General features: G+C 37.3%; 1 protein-coding gene across 1 annotated transcript in view; it reads left to right on the top strand.

Annotated features, from left to right (window-relative positions):
• LOC134531803 (LIM domain only protein 3-like) overlaps positions 1-21,953 on the top strand; it is a 276,608-nt gene that overhangs the window by 112,972 nt on the left and 141,683 nt on the right. Inside the window, exon 2 of the mRNA XM_063367744.1 lies at positions 9,891-9,977. The gene's annotated coding sequence lies outside the window, so the exon portion shown is untranslated. The remainder of the gene's footprint in view (positions 1-9,890; positions 9,978-21,953) is intronic.

Below are 21,953 nucleotides of genomic sequence, written 5' to 3'. Positions count from 1 at the left end.
CTCACACACACCAAATTCTCACTGGGCTGCTCCCTCCAGAAATACCAAGGCCCGTTCTTTTTCCTCATGTGACCATGCCCTGGGGCTATGCGCTAGCGTCCCTTGGAGTTACTGACCATATCAAGTCTTCCCCCTCCCCAAACCTCTTTTCTCACCCAGGCCCGAGTGGAATTGTGGTAGGAAGGTCCCTTCACTTCCCAACAACCGTCGAGTCCGCCATAAGAGTGTCATACTACTCTCTATCTCTCTCTCTCTCTCTCTCTCTCTCTCCTCCTTTATCCTCTACTGGACATCCCTTGATCCCTGAAGACCCGAAGAACTGCTGAAGGGAGCAGATCCCGTTTATAACGCGTCCGGTAGCGTCCCGAGATATGACGTAGTAGCTACGACGAATGGATGTTAACCCTCCCCTCCCCACGCACTAATAAAACCCCGCCACCCAGCAAACACTCTTCGAGCTTGATTCCCGGACCCTCTTGTTCCAACTTTTCTAATTTTATTCTGTTGCCAATTAATACTTAACTGGCCATAAAATTACTTGGAAATCTTAGATGAATGGCGAAAGAAAAGACGTGTAGAAAGCACGAAAGAAGGGGGGAAAGAAGTGCAAGAAAGAACTTTTTAACTCTTGCCGGTAATTTGTTCCCTTTTGAAGGAGGGAAAAACTTTTGCCGGCAGTTAATACAACCTCAATTTTGAGTGTTCTGTGTGCGTGTGTGTGTGTTAAAGGAAAAAAAAATGAAAGGCTTGAAAATTGAGGCGTATTTTATGTTACCTAACAAACTACTTCAATAACGCGGCCACTGGTTGCAAGGAGGGTGTTTGAAATTCTTAGAGAGTAATTTTCAGAAAGTCGTGAGTTTTATGCATAGTTTCTTTTACACTGTTAAAATTTTTTTACCTTAACTTTACGAAGAACGTTGGTTACAAATTATCCGGGGATCTTCGTCAATTTACCGTTACCTTCGTAAATTTGCGGTTGCTAAGTTCACTTTCTTTGAGGATTAATCCACAAGAATAATCTTCCTATTATATCAGCAAAACTTCAAAAACTTGTAAATACTTCAGCAGGAACAATCTTATATCTTCCACGTGTATGTTTACCCTATTTAAAAGGAGGGGGGGGGGGGATGATCAGAGCTCATAATCTAAATACGGCGGATTTTTTTATTTTATTTTACGAATATCTGGTTATCTGAAAATAAAATGAATCCTTCGCTTATTTTAAGCGAAATTTTCTTTCAAATGTATGTAAATTTTCCGGAAATTTCTAACAGTGTAGTTGAACTCTCACTGTTTGAATTTATTGTAAATTTACGAACTTTTAAACGAAGAATTCAAATTAAATGAACGAAGAGTTTTTCATAATTTCAAATAACTGGATCTTCGCAGAAATTACATCGTATTTTGATTTCCGAGTTTTGTTTTGAGAGTAGAACACACGTGGTCAAAAAGTTTGAGTGTTTTTGCAGGAGTATTAATAATATTTAATATTTTGATAATATGCCAAGATGATGAGAATTAATGTTTAGAATAAGTTAACTAAATAACTGTAAATTTACACAGATAACGGTGTATTTACGAGTATCCCTGTCATAGTTTGTAACCAACGTTATTCATAAATTTAATATGATTTTTTTTATAGCGCTGATACTATACACAGTAATTGGTGTCAGGTGAAACAGGCTAAACCGGGAAGAGTCAGCGATTTTTTTTTATTCTTGAAAACTCAGGAAATATTAATGAAAATATATGTTTGATCATGAAATTTAAATTAAATTGTTACACAAAAGGTTCGGTCTGAATCGCTAATCCATGAATTGTACAAAAACGACTGTAATTGTGCTCAGTCCTTATTTAATGCAATGCTGGTGTGCAGAGTATTTGTTTTTGGGGGCATGGGAGGTAAGATTAATCCTGAAATAATTCCTCGGAGTGCGCTGCTAGAAACAACCCTTTGTTCATAGTTTTCAGACTGTTTGTTACTATGTTTACAGTTATGTCACAGCGTTGAAGAATTCGTAAACACGTAATTGTGTCAGTGTTAGGAATAAGCATATATATATATATATATATATATATATATATATATATATATATATATATATAATGATTTTTCTACAGAACTAAGAAGTAGCCTAGTACATGTTTAAATCAGTATAAAAAATGAATACCTGGAGAAGCCAGGAAAAAGCCAGGAAATTATATTTGTTGGTTTATGTTTGACATCCTGTTATACACAGTTGTAAAGCTGCGTTTATGTTTCTTGTTTGTTTTTCAGCAATAGTTTGCACTGTAGTTACGTTTTTGGCACTCAATTATTGCTAAGAACTATGACGATCCAGTTTATAACTATCGTGCTGATTAATAAACAAACTCATTAATGTTCTAGGCCTGATTTGCAGTTCCAAAGCAGCCGTTTATTTGTGAAGTAGTGACAACATGTTATTATGAGGGACTATGGCGGTGTCAGAAAGACACACCGTGCAACATTTTTCAATCTCGCAAATTAACAGCATTATCAAAAGAATTGTCTCCGTGCTAGAGAACTGAAACTATCTACGAATATTTTGAGCATTTGGATGTAAGTTCTTACTGCTATACAGAATGGAGAAATAAGTTAACGTGACTGCCGTTACCACAGCGAACTTTAAACCATTTTACCTAAAAGTTAGGCTGCAACCTATTAAAAAAAAATCAAGTTTGAGAATTATTAAAGGAGAGGAAAAAATAATAATTCAGAAAGATTTTCAAGACATATGATGTTAAGCCAGCAGCATTGCATTTTAATTTCACAGCGTTTAACTAAACAACGATTGAGGTCAAATATTATTAGGGCACGTACAAAGATCATATGACCCACTACAGTATCCCCTGCTCTTCCTAAGAGGAGATGATGGATACTGTATCAACATTCAACAACAAAACGGTGCTGTACGATCTAAGAGAGTATCATGAATGCAATTTTATGCTTTCAGGCTTATGGTAAGAACAAATGATATGGACAGTTTACATTATTTCAGAAGATTGTTTGATCAATATTGTGTCTATGTGGCAGCATAAATGATATCTGAACGGCTTGAATTTATGAGAAGGAATTTAAAAAATTGAGAGATGATGAATATAAACATTAACGAGACGCTGTCGTAAATTATCAAAATGTTATGCTTCCAGTATATGTCAGTATGTTGTATTGCCTTCTTCATTTACAGGATCTCCACGATATATGAATGGAATGAGCCAAGACGCCATGACGTATGTTAGACTCTTTGGGAGACCAGAATGGCCGCAGAAATTAAAATTGAGTTATTTCAATATCAAAAATCGCAAGATAGACATGATTTGATTTCAAGAGTTCTCCATTTATAACTAAAAAAAAAAATAGATATCCTAACAAAATTTTTTTTGACATGCCCTTCTCCCCACCTACCTGGTGTTATCTAAGTTGCCCCGCAACCCCCGCGGTGGCGAGACAACGCCAGTGCCAAAGGGCCTTAATCAGTCTCCCTCGCCTCTTCACCTGTTATCTTATCAGCCCGCCGCTGATGCGCTAATTATTTGTGTGCGCTGGCTCCGCGTGTTTCGGCAAGGGGGGGGAGGGCTGTGAAGGTCCGGCAATTACCCGCGCCGAGAGCTCTCCAGCGCCACCAGCGCCACGCTCAAAGGACAGCATGTCGCCGGCCTCAACCCCCCGCGCGCGCAACAGCCGCCTAGGAGCCCCGCCCGCCTGGGCGATTTGAAAACCGATCGACACAACCCGAGTGACTTCTCTTTGACGGGAAAGCATTCAAGAATCCGCTGAGGGCGGATAAGTCAGTATACCAGTTTCCTCATTTAGATTTTAAACTGTATTTTAGGAGAGTGAAAAACTTGGTACAAATTCTTGAAATCATTCAGTGACCTTGCCTTATATTTATTTATTTATTTATTCAATTTTTGTTCTGTAGATCCCATATGGAGGTAAGGACTCCGGGATATAGAACAAGTCAATTAATACAAATATTTACTTATATACAAACAAACTGTACAACCACAAAAAACTAAAAATTACAGAGTACTTTTACATTTCAAAAGTAAGAAAGAGAGATTAAAAAAAAACATGGTAACATTATCTTCATTTCTCCGCCATCCAATGTTATGGGTACCGCTCATATTACACAGTTGCGCTATGCACGACGATAAGACTGCGCGCCAGTCGTGAGGAGACACCGCGCTAGATGCACCAGCGAACGTCGCACTCATCATCCCGCCTCACTGACACAAATACACCCATGACTCCAGCACAACTTTTCAGACCCTTTCACAATTAAATAAGTATTTCCGATTTCAAATGTTACCGTGGCCATAGCTGTAAATGTTCTGAGCGCTTCACATATTTTTTTTCAAAGTTTTTAATGACTTTTAAATTCATATTCTATCAGTGTAAACAAATGCAATAAAATATTACGAAATTTAACCGCACTCTCCCCCCCCCCCCAAAAAAAAAAACCAGACCATCACTCTCAACGGCCGTGATACCAAAGCACAGAAATAAATAAAATTGTGCTTTTACAAAAGTCCCCTTTGGACACAAGTTGCCAAGAAATAGTTTCTAATACTACAAGAAAGATATTGCAATTTTGTACAACACAAGGCTCTGGTAATTTTTTGCATATATGAAATACGTTTGAGATAATAATGAGTATTTTATACGAACAATGGTGCTTTATTTTATATTTTAATTGATGTTTCATTCACGCATAATTTTTTTAAACCATTGAAAAGACAAAAGAATAATAAAAAAACTCTATTTTGTTTTTTAATGCTAATAAATGTGCACAGTTAATACTTGAAAGCTATGCAGGAACCGGTTTACAAATATATTTAACTGATGTAGATACTGGGACAACATAACGCATAGATGCCTGGGTAAGAATCGATTCCAGTATTACTGCAGACAGTATTTTGCAGTGATATAGAGGTTTTCATGTAAATGTACAAATTTACAAATATCGGTAATTTTACATTTATATTTCTGTAACATTTACAAAAAAAATACCATCGTGGCATACGTATTATAGTCTCTGTGCTTTTTTCTGCCAACGGTGTTTAGTTATCAACTTCATGTTGCAGTCGGTGTTGGTGAACAGACATGTGGTGATTCTTTGCAATTAGGGGTTGGAAAAACAGTGAAATTTGAGCCAAGCTATGCGAGACAGACTATAAGCACGAAAGCACTGGTCCTTGTGCCTCGACAAACCGCTTGACTACTCAAGCGTAGCAGACAGGAAAAAAAAAATAGTTTCCCTGTGTTGTAACGCAGTTTCATGTTTCTCGGTGCACGGAAAGTTCGTCTACCGTCGGATCACGTGCTAGACCCACTAACGAAAAAAAAAGACACTGTGTTATGCCTGTGATTAGTGTCTTCAAACTGCAGACGCTGGAAGATTAAATAGTTTTTTTTTTGACACATCACGCCTGCTTTGTATGCAGGTATTCCCCCTGCCGGCAGCCAAACGACTTCGACGCTTCAAGCGGTATTCCACTTTTGTAGCAACGCTATCATTTGTGTCATGCGATGGTGAAAAAATAATTGCGGACTGTTCGAGGATTAAATTGCCTGTTATTTTCTACCCACAGGACCACTGCTACCGGACGAAAACATGATTTTTTTCCCTCTTATAAATATTGCGATTAAATTAATGAACCAATTCCGTCCAAGAAGAAAAATGGTTTTGATATGGTTCTACAAACCGCCAAGTGATTTAAACTGATATTTATGTGTAATTCGTTTGGTTCCCTTTCTTACTCATCAAAACTACAGCTGTTAGTTTGAACGGTTCTTATCAGTAGGTGTATAATTTTTCACCTTTAATTTTGGGCAATCTTAGAAGGTAATTTTTATAGCAGCATTCTTGGAACGAATTGAACGTTTCAGTTGTATATAGTTACACTATCATCTAGCTTCCCTTACGTTAGTTCGATCATTGAAAATATTGTTGTGGGGTGGTGGGGGGGGGGGGGGGCAATCCAGTATAATTGAAACAAATTGAATGTAGCAGGTATATACATATATTTACATTTCCTCAGGTCTCATTAAGTTAATACGACCATTGAAAACATGATAAAAATTAATGTTTCTTAATGATGTAGGTCGCACGATTTTAGGTGAGAAAAAAAAACTTAACTTAGTGCAACTCGGTGGCTGTGTGGTTAATTGGTTATAAATCCAACCCTATAGACCTATGAGCACCGAGTTGATGTCTATGTGGTTTGGAGTCCAGTATCAGTTTGTAAACTCCTTCGTTATAAACCCTCTGCAAAAATAAATTTAAAATCCTGTACCGCCGTCGAAAGGTAATCGTTTCACCGGCAACGAAAAGTACCTCACTTCCTTCTAATAAACACTAATAGGCGTACCTATTTATAGGGTGAGCTTAAGAAACACTCTTGTCTGCAGTTATTTAATTTATTTTATTATTTAATTGATTTAATTTAATTAAAAGATGGAGTAAAATAAATATGTGTCGTCAATATTACAATAACATGAAACCATAGACTAAATATACCGTACTACATGTAACAATTCCTAACCTCAAATATTGTTTATGTTAAACTTCATTGTAAATAGGTCTGGCTCCTTAACACACCCAGGTTTGATAAAAAGAAAATTGTGGCATTACAACTTCAAATTATGTAATACTTTTTATAGTTAAATTAAATGGATAACCGTTCGTTTCACACTGCCAGCTGTTACGCACGTGGTATATAACGCGGCACCGTTCGAAGTGTGTGTTCTTACTCAAAGATTACGGTAAATACCGTCAGAACGTCCCCGTGGTCGGATCACGTAATAACTCGGCTTCATCCTGCGTTGATCGCCCCGACCTTCGATGTTTACCGCGTCCTGTCTCGCAGAATGCGTGTTCACAATCAGCCCGCAGGCGACCGACGTAACCACGTGTAGCTCCGAACTCACGCCGGGCTGCGTCGGCGGGGAGAACCCGCATGATGCTTCGAACACTAATTAGCACTTAGCTAGACGCACTCATCGGGCATGTCTGCAAACAGATAAAACGTCCCGTTTTGGCCCGACGCCAGCCAAGACGGGTGCCAGTGACGACAGCTGTGAACCGCTCAGCCTTACGTGACCGAGAGACGTCGTATTGTTTCCAACGGTTTTCGTGCTTAACATTTTTAATTTTTTTAAAGTTTTGTTTAAAATTTTCATTCGGTTGGGGTTGGATCGCAGCTTCTCATCGTTGGCCATTGTGTTAAAATCATGGAAGTACGTTACACATGGTTTTGTTTTAAGTGGATAGGTCTCCTTAATATTGATTTTAACAAATTGTTGCATTATTTTATTTTATAGTTTAATTTTTAAGAATTTTTTCGCATCAACGTACAAGCAGTTTTGCAACTGTTCTGTTAACCTCAGTCACACTATTTAATTACCTAAGTATTAATTTTTTAATTTTTTAAATTTTAATCTCACTATTTTTGGGATATTTTATGAAGTAATATTTTTAGGCTAGTTTTAAATAATATTAATTATTATATATTATGTATGTACAGTATCAAAACATAATTTTTTTCATAGCCAAAAATTATGATGTCGACTAGAATGTAGTAAACTCTACTTCACGATGTTTGCCACTGGTCATCAAAAAATTTGATCAATTTTTTTTTAAAGAGAATGAGATGCTCATGTGTTTCAAGTATACTTTGTTGCCTGATGAATCGGCTTAATTATAGTACCTCTAGCTACAGTTGATTGCGTCACATCTGTTAACCATATTTAAAAAAAACTATTCTCTGATTTGTGTTGATATCATGCCAAACATAATAGACGTAACTGAATATATGTGTCATTAAAACTTTGATTTTTTGATATTTTCTTTGCAACGTACATTAAAAAATTTTTTTAAAAATCGTTCACAATTAATGTTGTCTACGTTGATTTTTAAGGTTTTTCTACAAAGTCGATGAAAATGTTTTCAAGTTACTCTCAGGAATCAAGCTATTCCCCATTACATCCATCTAACCAACCTTCTCTCTCTCTCTCTCTCTGCCCCCCCCCCCCGTATCAGGTCCTTGTCGGTGTTTTTTTTCCCCCGTTCTTTTGTCAGGGAAGGGCGTGACGTTAATCTACCCTTTTATTCAAACCAGCCTTAACGGACTTGTTTGCGGCACTGTACGGGGAATACATGCACACGCCCTTTCTGATCAATTTTTTTATCGTGTTTCCTCCTGCCACGCAACCCTCGGGGCGATTATCATGCAAATTTAGTTCCGTTGATTGGGGAGGGGGGTGAAAGGAATAATAGCCGATATTATAAAAAATAGCCAATCGCAAGTGAGCTCTGTGTATACATTTTGTGTTTACCCTGATTCATGCCCTTGTATCTGTAGAGGTTTTTTTTTTTAATCACAGCACGTTCTGCGGGATTAACCACATGACTGCACTGTCATAATAAGCATATTTATCGAAGAAATAGAAACGAAGCCATCTGAGAATATGAGAAAACCGCGAGTATCACGCAGATCTTAGGTTGTAGCTTCGAGGCATTTATTTTAATAAAAATAAAAATAATGTTGGTGTTGTAAATCACTCACTAGGTTGTATATTTAACACAAAACAAAATAGAGGACTAGGCGTGGTCACAATTTTTCGTTCTTAAAACCGATTACAAATATAATAGAAACTAATTTTTTTAATCACTGAACATGTTACAGTACTCTAGAGTGAACTATTACAGAAAAATAATTGACAAAAATATGAATATTAAGACTGCAATAAAAATTATGTAATTCAAAGTATATACTTACAACACAGTCACAAAATGGTCACATAATGCGTTCTACTGTATACATAGAAAGTCATTTAGATTTAGATTATATTTATTATCGATAGTAATTTTTTAACGATTCACCAGCAGAAGATACGTGGTTATCAATTACAAAAATCAATACAGGGGAAGATGTGACAGAAAAGAAAACCGATGAACTCACATACGAAAGTTCCGGGGTTCAAATATCGGTCCAACAAACCTGTTTCTCAATAGCATTGCATGCGAATTTTGGGATGCTTCCTTACTAAATATTGATTCTTTCCATTATCATTTTTGCCTCTGTATATCTACAGATGTCAGTGGCATCAGTACATAATATATGTGAATTAAGACCATATTTCGTACGATTTTATACGCAAGTTACTAAAAATAAACTTAAGCTGATTTTAATATGCATCCAGTACAATAATACCAATGTATATATGCATAAAAAACTCTTTTAAGGAAATACAGTAGGCCTATATGCGTTTGATTAAATTACATATATGGATAATAGTTTAATGTGATTTAAATGTACAAAAAGAGAAAAGTTTTTTAAATCTCAGCAATGTGTTTGGACGTCTTTATTTCGTTTATGGTTTTTAAACTGCGAAGAAGTACTTAAAATTTTGGCACAAGGAATTCATTATCCTCTCTGGGGAGTGCGTCACACTTACAAACATAAATAATAGATTATTTTTATTAGTTTCTTAATTTAATCTACAATTTTACTGTGAGAAATTTTGCTAACTTTACCTTCAAAACCAGAGGAAGGTCACGGTCTAAAAGTATTGGTACTTACTGGTGATATTTTGATCATTTGACGTACAAAATTAGAGGAAAATCAATGTCTACATCTATGGACGTTTCTGATGGTAAAACCTAAAAAAAAAAGGAAGTGTATCCTTAGCTTTGTAATAAAAGGATTGAAATAAATAAAAAGTAATGTTTGTTTGGTTGTTTGTTTTCCATCAAAATAAATTTTACAGTTTAAGTGATTGGAGCTTGATAAAATTTCGCTCAATTCACTTTCATGGTTCTTGCTTCTACTGATGTTCGGGTGATGATATTGTTTTGCAGGGGCTGAGTGAAGTCTGGCAGGGAAAGGCACTGCGCTGGATTCTCCACATGCCTTCCGCATAAGGAAGCAGATCTTGCTCGGCAGCGGTGAGTTCCTAACACATTAGTAAATTTATTAACACTTTAACTAATTAAGATGCCTTAAGAAATTTACTTCCTGATTTTTTTGCTTCTATGATTTTATTCTTTTAGCGATATTAAATGTGTTATTATTAATATTGCTCCAAGCAGGTATATTCCCCAAATTAGCCTTCCTGAATTTTTGCAGAAAGTCATATTAATGTTCAAAACCAAAAATGTTGCCCCACATTTAGCGTCTAGGTCAGTCCATAGTGTGTAAAATTCTAAGCAAAGGTCGTTGAATAATGTTAGGTTGATTAATACGTATTCTGTTATCCTAAACCAACGGAAATTCATGGCTTTGTCTTTCTGCAGATATTCTTCACAATTTTGTGCATTATTTATGAAGACAAAAGGTACTAAAACAAAAAGGAGCAGGGACTTATGTTTCCTGTTAAGGTTTTCCCCGACCTTCTTAAACGTAAGACATTTCTCTCCTCGCGAACCAGTGACATTTTTAACCCGCTGGTATCACCTGTGCACGATAGCACGTCGACTGCCGCGGAAGGGTACGATAGGAAACGTACCGTTTTGTACAGCTTGTTTCTGAATGCGTTAAGATACGACTCACACATGAACGAGGACGGAACCTCGTGGCAATTGCGAAACTGCACTCGGTTGCCGACGGGCTGTCGCTCTGTCGTCGCGGCGGCCGGCACAGCTGGCGCGCTGCCGAGATGGCGACAGCGCAGCGACAAAAATTCGTATTGCGGTTCGCGGTTTCAACAAGAGCGAAAGTTAGTCGCAACTGCTCGGCGTGGTCTCCACCGCTCAGAGATATCCACCAGCAGTCTGAGGGCTGCTCGTTGCGAAGCTGGACTCACAGTGATCTGTCTAGTCCGTCCCGATAAGTTCCATCCGTCCGTCCGTCCTTCCGATGTCCGTCCGTCCACCCGTCAAAACCCTGCCGAGCTTTTAACTTTCGACGGACGGCCGGATGAAATTATAACCTCAAAAACGTCTCAAAGACATTTTCTTCATTTTTTTTGTTTAATTTGCTAAGCTGCTTCTGTATTATGTTTTTAACTTCCCCACGAACACGTTTACAGTTTGATATTTGAAACAAAAATAATAATAATTGCCCGATACGTTATCAGAGTGAAGACCTTGTTTTAATTAGTGTCTCACTAGCGAAGTCATCGACACTATGCTAAAAATTTCAATAGTATATTCAAATCAATAATATATTAAGAAAAATTACATTATGTTTTTTATATTATAATATAGCGTTTTTTTTCGAAATGAACTTCCGTCTTGCCTTTGATTTAAATTTATACGTTTATAACTACACTTTCAAAGAAGTTTTGCACTTAACTGTTCATTATAATCGAAATATTCATGTAATAATTGTAGCCCGCTGAAAGTTAAATTTCGTTCCTCGATATGAAAATATCTTTTACTCGTTAAGTACTGAATAAAATTTCATAACACGCAATTAAGCGTTTAAAATATTAACGACGTCATTGCTTTGACATTTAATTCTCCTTTAGTAAAAGAAGAAAACATTTGTGACCGTATTTCCATGATTGAAATTTCAAATTATCTGGAGCAGAAAGGAAATGGAATGGCTCGGGGCTAAATGGGATGAATGAAATTATACAAAGGGAACTTAATTACTAACCTTGAGAAATAATTAGGACCAGAGAATAGCGATAAAGCTTTAACTGAACGAGTAATGTTTTCTAATTAAAAATATTTTTAAATCTCCTTTGTTTGTTGTGCGGTTATACTGTTTTTTTTTCTTCCGAACTGGGGTCTATAAGAGGTGGGCTCGAGCTTGTTTACAAATCAATAGGTTATAAATACTAATCGTGGATGAATGTGTATGCGTGCAAAAGCAAACTGTTTTAATTAGTTAATTAGTAGTTATATACCACAGAATACAATACAATAGCTCAGAGGACATTAATGAGCTCGATGAATATACTCTGATACATACAAGTAATGTATTTGGGACAATATATATATGATTAGCAACATATGGCTGTGCCAACGTTCTTATGGTGACTACAACGCCGTAATTGTGGTGAGGGAACAACCACTTGGTACGGATTTTATGGTTATCACGTAGATGTTATAATATTTTTATGCGGTTTGTTTATTTTACTAATAACTTTAGTTAGTCTTTTGACCCCTTTTTAAAACCCGATAAACTTGGTCTTAGAGATTTATTACCGTAGCGTATTAACCATTGTAACATCAGTAAAAATATAATGTAATAATTTTATAAATTTTTTAGCATTATCATCTTCATTTTCATTACCAACGGTAATAATTGACTATTGATTAATATGTTTTTTTCAGATGAAAACATAATCCTGTTATTATATTATTTACATTCCATATTTTGCTCTATGTTTATTTTTTTTTATTTTACCCACTTGAATTTTTTGTCTTGTTTCTGTAGTTACTTTTTGACGTGACAACGTCTAATAAATCGATGAACGCCAGCTGCACGCACGAAAAAGTGTCCCACTACGGATGTCCCACTACGGATGCCCCACTACGGATGTGTCCTGTTTGCTCATTGTACGCATGCGTGGCATCTCTCTTCATGCTCATTGTACGCATTCGTGGCATCTCTCTTCCACTCGATTGGAACAACCATCGATTTGACTTTTCAATCATATTTTCGTCGTTTGAATTATTGATATTATGTAATTTAACGATCGTCCACCGATTTTCAGCACAATCGGTACGGTTATTTAAAAGTAATGTTGAATATTCAAATACGTTTTGAACCAACAATGGTGTTTTACAGTTACTCATAATAATTCAAATTACACCCGGGATCTTTTGCACAATGTTTTGAAAAATATTGTAACACATTAAAAATAAGTTTGGTGTATTTGTGATGCGTATTTGGTATAAAATCGTGTTATAAAAACGAAATAATATTATTCCCCTACCATGAACAAAATTTATATATATATATAACATCTGAAACTATAATATTATAAGTATGGCCTCGTGGCCCTGCGGTCAGCATCGCTAACTTCGAATACCAAGGTTGTCGGTACGAATCGCGGCAGCTGCGAAATTTTTTTTGTACTTGTAAAAATAAATACGGAGCACGCAACATTTCAATAGTAATAAATATATTTGAATTAATGAATGCAAATAAAAGTAAATTTATTAATTAAATTGTACATTTCATTTTACTCCTTTGTATCCATACAAAATAGTGATAATTCAATAAAAATGATTCAATTTTATTCATAAAAGTATGCAGAGGTAGATTTTATCATACAAAAGATAGAAAAATTAAAAATAAAAAAAATTCTTCCTCAAAGAATATAATATTTTTAATGCCTAACTGGTTTGGTTGCAAAAACCTATTACGGCTCAGTCTCAGGCCGAATATATTTCCTTTTCTTCTGGATCAATCATTTCATCAATGTTTTTTTATGACGTTGTCACGTTAAACTATCGTCCGTATACCGACTTTACAGACAACCAATTTTTTATTTCTATTTATTTTGTTTTATATGTGTATAGTGACAGTCTATAAAAGGTGAATCTGAGATCGACCGATAAACCTCATCTACAAGTGCATCACGACAAACTAAGTTGATATGCACAATTGAATGATCTAAAGAGCTTCCCAATTATGGCATACGTCTTTGGAAATGGAGCTGGACAACGTTTTTACTGTAAATAATAAGGAAAGTATTTAAGATAGAACACTTAGCGTCTGTATTATGCTTTATTAACTAATTTTTACAACCACTCCACATTTTGTTCCTGTGGCAAAATAATTTCATTGAAATAATTAGGGGTAGTAAATAGCCACAAAAGTATGTAAGAAAGAGGTGTTACCCCTAATTATTTCAACCAAATAATTTTTGGACAGCCATAAAATTGGCGATGGTTGTAGAATGCAGAACTTCATTCTATGAAACATTATCAAGAAGTTCGGTGTTCAAACAGAAATACTTAATATATTTTTACAATAAAAGTGTTGTTGAGCTTCAACTTCCAAAGACTTACACCAAATTTTGGGAGGACTTTAGATAACAGTGTAATTTTTTTATGTAAATGGAACATAAATATTAATGAAAAATTACATATATTTGTATATTTGAACATTTATGAGGAAACAACTGTACCACTACAAAATAGTGTTCCCAATAATACTGGGTTCGGGAATCTTACCCGGCCATTTATGCTTTATGTTGTCTCAGTACCTCCAGAAGTTATAGTTACTTGCAAACTGCTTTCCAGTTTTAACTGCGTCCATAATAAGCATTATAAAGAAAAATAAAGGAAAATTGTTGAATATTAGATAATTTTTTTCAAGGTTACAAGAACGTATACCTGAATAAAATATCAATTAAAATATAAAATTATGCGTACATTTTTAAAGAAATATTTGGTATCATCTAAAAAATTATTTTATATATGCAAAAATAACCATAGCCATTTGTTGTACAAAGTTAGAATAATTTTCCTGCAGTTGTACAGACTATTTCTTGGAAACTGGTTTCCAAAGGAATTATTTTTTCTCTGTGCAATAAATCGTATGGATGTTTTCAACTTATTCTGTCAAGATGAACCAGCAGCCAAATTTTTTCGGTTGAATTAACACTTATCCCGTACAGGAAAATTGCAATTAATCTACACTAAAAATAAATAAATAAATATTTTTTTCGCCGGGGGGGGGGGGAAGGGGGCGGGTGAAAATATAATCGAACCCACGACCACCACCACACCTGAAGCCTCGCCCGTCGAAGATCTCTCTCACTGACTTGGGGACTAGCAGAGTCGGTCCGAGCGACGACTGTCACTAAGTGAGAGTAATATCAGACTTGAGGGGAGGATGTCACGTGGGATTAGGCCTCATCATCTTGGATTTTTCCTTCTTTTTTTTTTGCTCAATTTTAACCATCCATCCCAATTTTTTTTTTCTCGGCAGGTTCTAGTTCGTAAGCGGCGCTAAGAAGTGACTGTTCATTTCACTCGGGCGTTTTTTTTTTTAATATATCCAACGAAATCAAGCACATATTAACGTATTTACACTAAAAATACGCACTTTGAAAAATCTCACGTTTGATTTAGGGTGTGTGGGAGTGGGGAAGGTTCGAGCCAAATCTAACGACATCTCATCAAGGGGGGAGGGGGGTCGAAAAATAGCCAAAATCGTCTCTCGTAATTATTGGACGCTCCCTAATGAGAAAACAGTTATATTAATCAACATACTTTACACGTGAATGTTTACTTAAGTTAAATAAACGATGAAATGAAGTATTTAACTAGCCAGCCATGAACACACTACAATAAGGGTGTGCACGCAACGGCATTGCCTTCGTTGACGCAGAAGACTGCAGCCGTCAGGCAGGATGCTCGCTACGGAAGTTAAGACAACGTCACTCGATGTTGGCGCCTCGTGTTCTGATGGCGACAGTCTTGCGGCGTCGTGCCCGCGTCCGATACCGTGTGCACTGCTTGTGTGCGAGTACCTGGAAGTGAACTACTATCGGACATATTATCTTTGAAAGATTTGTGAAATGGGAGTGCATGACTTGATGTAAGTTTTTGGACATACGCCATTGCGTTATTGTGTTTGTTTCGTCTTTTCGTTTTGTCGTATTTTTGTCTCGTTTCAACCGTTATGCTGAATTTTTTTGTTAATATTTTTGTTTCGTCATCATTTGTGTTTTTTTTTTCGTTCTCTTAGTACATTTTTTCTTTGTTTTTCTTTGTTTGTTGACCATATTCCTGTTACGGAATATTTTGTGGTGTTTATATCCTGTTGACAACAGCAATTTTTGCTTGATTTGTGTTTTTTTGTCTTTTGGGTATTTTTATTTATTTATTTTTTTTTTAATTTTTTAGTTTTTAGTTTTCTTCTACAGAAAAAGTGCTTAGCAATAGCGTATGTCCAAAAACTTACATCCAGTCACTATCGGACATGCTGTTATGTGCCAAGCTTAAGGGATTCGCCTACCCGGGCACACACACGGTGCGCAGAGCTTCAGGAAAAACAACGCGATTTCAAAACTACTCAAGATATCCGAGTGAGATCTCCTTACGAAAAGCATTTAAGAGTTCGCTGAGGGCCGAAAAGTACATTTTGATTTCGGATTAAGTTTTTAAAACTGTATTTTTAGAAGAGTTAAAATGGCTAAAACGCATGTTTTCAGAGCAATTTTCAGGCGTAAAACAACCTGTACAGATTCTTGAAAGCACTTAAGGGACTTGCATTACACCTTTATCTTCATTTCTCCTCCATACAATGTTACGGTCATCGTTCAAATTTCACAGTTATCCTGTGACGACGAGAAGACTGCGCGTCAGTTCAGAGCCTTGCGCTTAGAGGCTATACCACGCTAGAAATACCAGCGAGCGTCGCGCTTATCATTCCGCCTCACTGACACACATACACCCCTGACGAGGCGGGAGAGTCGAGCCTCGGGTCTCACGCGCTGGCTTGGTCACACACTTCTACGACATGATTATAAGCATGAACAATAACCTTGTACTAAACAAAAAGTTACGGCACAGAACTTTATCGTTTCCCGTAATTTAACTGGATTTAAAGTAGGAAAAACTTACATTTTCTCCTGAACGGGACAAGCGACATGTATTTTTTTTTCCTAGCTCTCCCGGTACGAGTTAATTGACTTTCTCATTGCCACGAAGGTGAAAGAGTGCTTTGGCTGGTAAAGTGTTTGTCTGTATCTGTTGTCGACGAGAGACTTAAAAAAAAAAAAAAAAAAAAACTCTGTATGGGTTCGTTTCTTGGCCGGATAAAACTTGACTATTTCATGAGAGGGAAATGTGTCAAACTTTGCCATGCACCATTAGGGTTGTTGAAGTATCCTTTCTGCCCATCCTTGCATACTGCTAATTCCTTATTCTCATTTTCAGGATTTTTTTTTTGTTTTTCTACAAGCTATAATACTGTTTTCCAAAAGGTTAACTCAGGGTTCTATGTCATGAGCTAACACATTGATGTAGATGAATTCTTGAGTTATCCGCACGGGACCACTGTTGCGCTAGGATATACCGAAGGAACTGTTGTGAAAAAAAATGACCTGCGCATTTATTTTTACAATCAATGAATGGTATTGTAAAAAAATCACACGCTTTTATTTAAATTGTAAAATGCAAAGCACTAACTTAATGGAGAACATATTTAAATGCACTAGTGAATACAGTTACTAAAATGCAGTGAATTTATTTAATCCTCAAAATAATATTAACCTTATATTTTGAAGTAGGAAAAAAAACATTAACTTACAGGCTTAAACAAAAAATAACTAAGCTGATAAATGAGTCATTAAGAACCCACAGGTAATTTAACTTATATCAGTGAAACACGTAGATACAAATGTCACTGGGAAATAAATTACACGACAGCCTGATCAATGAGCATGAACACCATATTGTGCACTCCTACCTTCAAATGTTTCCGATTGATTTTTTTATTTTTAAGTTTTAAAATCTAAGCTGTAGCTCTCGGTGTGCGGCATTTGTTGGGAGTAATTTAGTGAATGCGACGGAAATCAAGAAACGGAAATGAGTAATAACCACGGTGCTGCCATCTGTGACTGATGGCGCGAACCAAAGTTAACAATGACAAAAGGAATACTTTAAATTTCCATCTGTTTCATAATTATTTTTTTTAATGGGCAGTATTTTAATAAATCATATCCAAAACCGAGGTTGAGTATTCTTTTAAAGTCTTTTTTTTAGCTTTCTTCAGAACCGTTTCTTTGTTCAGTTAAAAATTTTGGTCTGCTAATCACTACGAGTGATTCACGTCCATAAATTTAGTTGAATTCACAATTAGGTATATTTATCTCGCTCGGCAGTTTTTTTTTTTTTTTTTTTTAAGAATTCTAAGTTAAATATCGTGCCCGAGTTTCGTATTTTAAGTGTGTGTGCAACATGAGGACACGTAAAAATTGCTCGTAACCGTGGCTAGTTGTTACACATCACTGGCGAGTGCTGAAAGATTCGCTCACATAAATATTTTTTTTTTCCTAACATACGAGCGTTTGCGCGCACTAAAGACTTGGTCGGTTCTCGTCCCGAGCGTCGCGCTGGCCCAGATAAAGAAATATGGATGTGACAGGTGGCGCGGCGCGAGTTGCCGGGAATACTGATTAGCTTGCACGTCTGATACCGCAGCAAAGTAGCGCTGGAGCGGTAGTTGGGAGGGGAGAGAGGAAGGAAAGGTTTGGGAGGGGGAGGGGATGCGATTATACGGCAATTTTCTTTTGCCAATGTTGGCAACGGCCCGCATCGGGGAACACAACACGCGCGGACTTTTCCTTCGGTGACACTTTTATTCCTTTTTTTTTTCCATTATTTTCCTTCAGAAACACCGTGTTACGTGCCTAACTTCCTAATTGGATTATCGTGTAATCTATTACCAGGTAGGGAAAAAAGGGGGTTGGGGGGGGGGGAAGTGGTAATTATGTGGAGTGCATTTTGCCGACCGCTGCAACGGCCAAGCGACCACCTAATGAGAAGGGGGAGTGTCCCCCCCCCCTTCCCCACAGTCATAATGAAATTGGGCGCACGCGTTCGTACACCGTAAACCCACCTCCCTTCCCTCCACACCCCCTGACTTTGTTGTCGTCCCTTCCTCCTCCAAGCTTTGCCACAATTGTGTTTTCGGCTTTCATCTTCGATTACCTGGCGATCTTGCTATATCCTACCCACCCCCATTTTTTTCACATTTTCCCAAGGAGTTAGAAAACGTCAGATGGCATGCTGTGACTTAGTTGAAGTCATTTTTTTTTTACCTCGCCATCGTTGTTTTGTCGCCCCGCAAAACATTGACCGAAATGGTGTTTGATCACGTCTGATTATGGTTGGTAAGTACGAATGAGAATCTCCGTCGTAAAGGGGTTCAAACCCGCCGTCTTGGTGTTTTATTATCTTTTTTTGCTAAAATTATAGTTTTGAAATATTAATATAAAACTTTTTGGCATGTCAACCACATATTTACTAACAGACTCTAATCTGTAAGCGTCTCGAGGAAATATTTTATTATTTCACGCGGGCGACTCCAACTGTCATGATAACAACATCAGTTCACGAGTGTTAACGTCAACATGTGACCAAAGCCAAGTCCAATGCCACGTCAACATGTGGCCAAAGCCAAGTCCAATGCCACGTCAACAAAAAGAAATTTAGCGTGGAAGCTTTATCGCAAGCGGTATCAAAATATTTGTAATTGCAAGATGGCGAGGCATAATACCCTTTAAATTAGTCTTAACGATAAAAAAAAAACAGTAATTTTTAACTACTTACACTATGCAAACATCAAAGCTCTTCTCCCAACACAACCTTTCGCCTTCCACAGAACTGACAGACTTTTATGATACAAGATGTCAAGCGTCACGAAAATAACTGGATCAATTCTGGGGTTGTGAAAGTGTTTTGAATTTATGGAAAAATCAGGGACTAGTCAGAGAAATACATATTAGATCCGAGTATTTGAATAAAATTGGTTCGACAAAGACCATGTCATGCGTATCGTATTGGGATTAAGGCTCTGTTTGTCTCTGTTTGCCTATTATTATTGATTTTTTTTTTTGCCATAGAGGATAAATTTAGTCTTTTGTGATGCTAGAAACAGGAATATCGAATAAATTAAAACCGCATCGACTCTAAGATTGAGATATCGGCAAGCGGAAATATTTTTCCAAACACTTAAGCTTCCTATCTGATACTTCACGAACGAGCTTGCATCGTACAGTTGTCGAGAAAAGCTTGTTAAAATTCTCTCCTAAATACTGGTGAGTTGGCGGTTTAATTTATTTACAACCGGGCATTGCTGGTGTCGAAATGTACTGCAACCTTCAAGGTTTCCAGAGCAAAGAAAAACAATTGCAGGAAAATCACAATCAACGAGATGCAAGAAAAATAATCACTTATTTGTTTACTCTAGAGGCCTTTTCTGTTTACTTACTGTGTAAACAGTTTTGTCACAACATTGAAGAATTCTAAGTTTGTTGTGACTTTGGCAGTGTAAGGTGCTAGGAAGTAACACTATAATCTAGTTTGATTTAATCAGCGAAAACTTATAAAATACCCGGAAGAGTCAGGAATAGTTAGGTAATCCGGTATTTGAGTTTTGTTGGATACTTTGATGAAGAAATGTTAAAAAAAAACGTGATTATAGAACTATATTTGTATTATTAATATCAAATGTTATCATATATCAGTTCACAAATAAATTTATCATTCCTTGGAACTACATCATTTTTTACGGATTAATGTTACCATTTTAAAAGTTAGTTTCTTTAATTCAATTTTAATTAAATAAATATCCAGTGTTTTAATAATAATTGCTTAGGAGTAAAATACCTATGGAGACAGTATTTTCGAATAATTTTAAATATTTTTTGCTCACTTATTACTAAAATTTATTTTTTAAATATTAAAAATAGGAAACGACACTTTATTTGTAATGAAAAAAAAAACTCGAATTTTTTCCCCCCTTTCCAATATTTTTTTCCCGCCTGTAAAGAATTCTAATCCATAGGGAAAGGGGATGAAAAAAAAAACTCTCTCAAAATGCAGATTTGTCTGTCGCAGACTTATTTACCGTTTTCGTAACCTGATCCACGTTATAAGTCCCATTACCAGGGAAAGCTTAACGCGGTATGCAGGCGGAGGTTTGCCTTTAATTTCCTGTGTGGCTCTGGCGGACGCCATCCCCTGCTTTGGGAAGGGGTGCAGGGCAGACCTCAAACCCTGGTTCCCCCCTGAACCGCGTATCCCCGGACCCCACCCCGGACCTCGTTACTTCGCGTAACCAGAAATTAAAGTAAGAGAAGCACTCCTTGTTCCCCTCTCCCGCTGGTAATTCATCCCATTATAAACCTCCAGCCCCAACCCATCTCATCCGCCCCGCGCGCCCGCCAGACTCCATTCTGGCGCGCTAACTTTTATATTGGCCAGCTTATAACTAAAAAGCTCTGGGCCTCCGTGCTTCATTTATTATGAGGGGGGGGGTGGTGATGGGGGAGGGGGGGAGGCTCTCGGGCTGGCTGGGGCGCGGGGAGAACATAATTATAAAAGTGGTTAGATGGTGGAGCGTGCTGAAGGAGGGGTGAAGGGGTAGTCTGGGAGTTGGTGGATCAATGGTGCTTTCACTCCATCAGGATGTGCGGATCTCTCTCCTCCCCCCCTGCCGGGTTCACTTCCTTCGCCAACGCCACCGCCAATATCCCCTGCAACAGCAACCCTCCCGTTCTTCGGCTGCTGGCCACTGACGGCGCCTCCGAAAAGTGTGTCCTGAAAAAAGCGCGCGCTCTCTTGTTTGCGTGGATGCGCAGCCACGGGCGTATCTGGGTTGGAAACCTTATCCTATTGTCACCGAAAAGAAGAAGGAATAAGAAAAAAACAGCTCCGTCCGGATGGGGGGATTTTTTTTTTTCATGCTCAGCTTCGGATAGGCTTATTTGGTATCCTTAAGCACCTCCGCCCCCCTCCACCCAAAACAACGCATACGATCAGTTCAGGTGTTCAGTTTGAAACGAACAGTCTGAACCGACAGATTGGACTGAAATGAAGCATTCCCAAAATACTAAACGAAACATATTTGAAAATTTTTCAAACCCCGGCTTTGAACTTGATTATCGATAAGGAATTCCATAAAAATAATGCCCATCGTGTCAAGTTTCATTACGCAGTCAATACTTTAAAGTTTCCCTTAGGCTTTGTGAACTTCGATTCACCCCATCCACCTCAGATGGCGGCTCCGTGGTTGTTACACATTTCCGTTCCATGCGACTTCCATCGCGTGCACGAAATTACACCTACCAAATGCCGTATACAGAGGGCTAAGCTGTTACGCATTTTAAAACGTTATTTGTGAGAGGGGAAACATGTTGAAGTTAGGAAAATTGGCCGAAGGAAGAGAGGGGGAACCGTGAGTCAATAAAAGGCTTGTTTTTTGGGCAACAATTTTTATACGTG

Source organism: Bacillus rossius, chromosome 5, assembly GCF_032445375.1.
Source record: "Bacillus rossius redtenbacheri isolate Brsri chromosome 5, Brsri_v3, whole genome shotgun sequence".
In the NCBI taxonomy this organism is placed as follows: Eukaryota; Metazoa; Arthropoda; class Insecta; order Phasmatodea; family Bacillidae; genus Bacillus; species Bacillus rossius.
The sequence above is the reverse complement of the archived record's forward strand: the minus strand, read 5'-3'. Positions and strand labels throughout refer to the sequence as shown.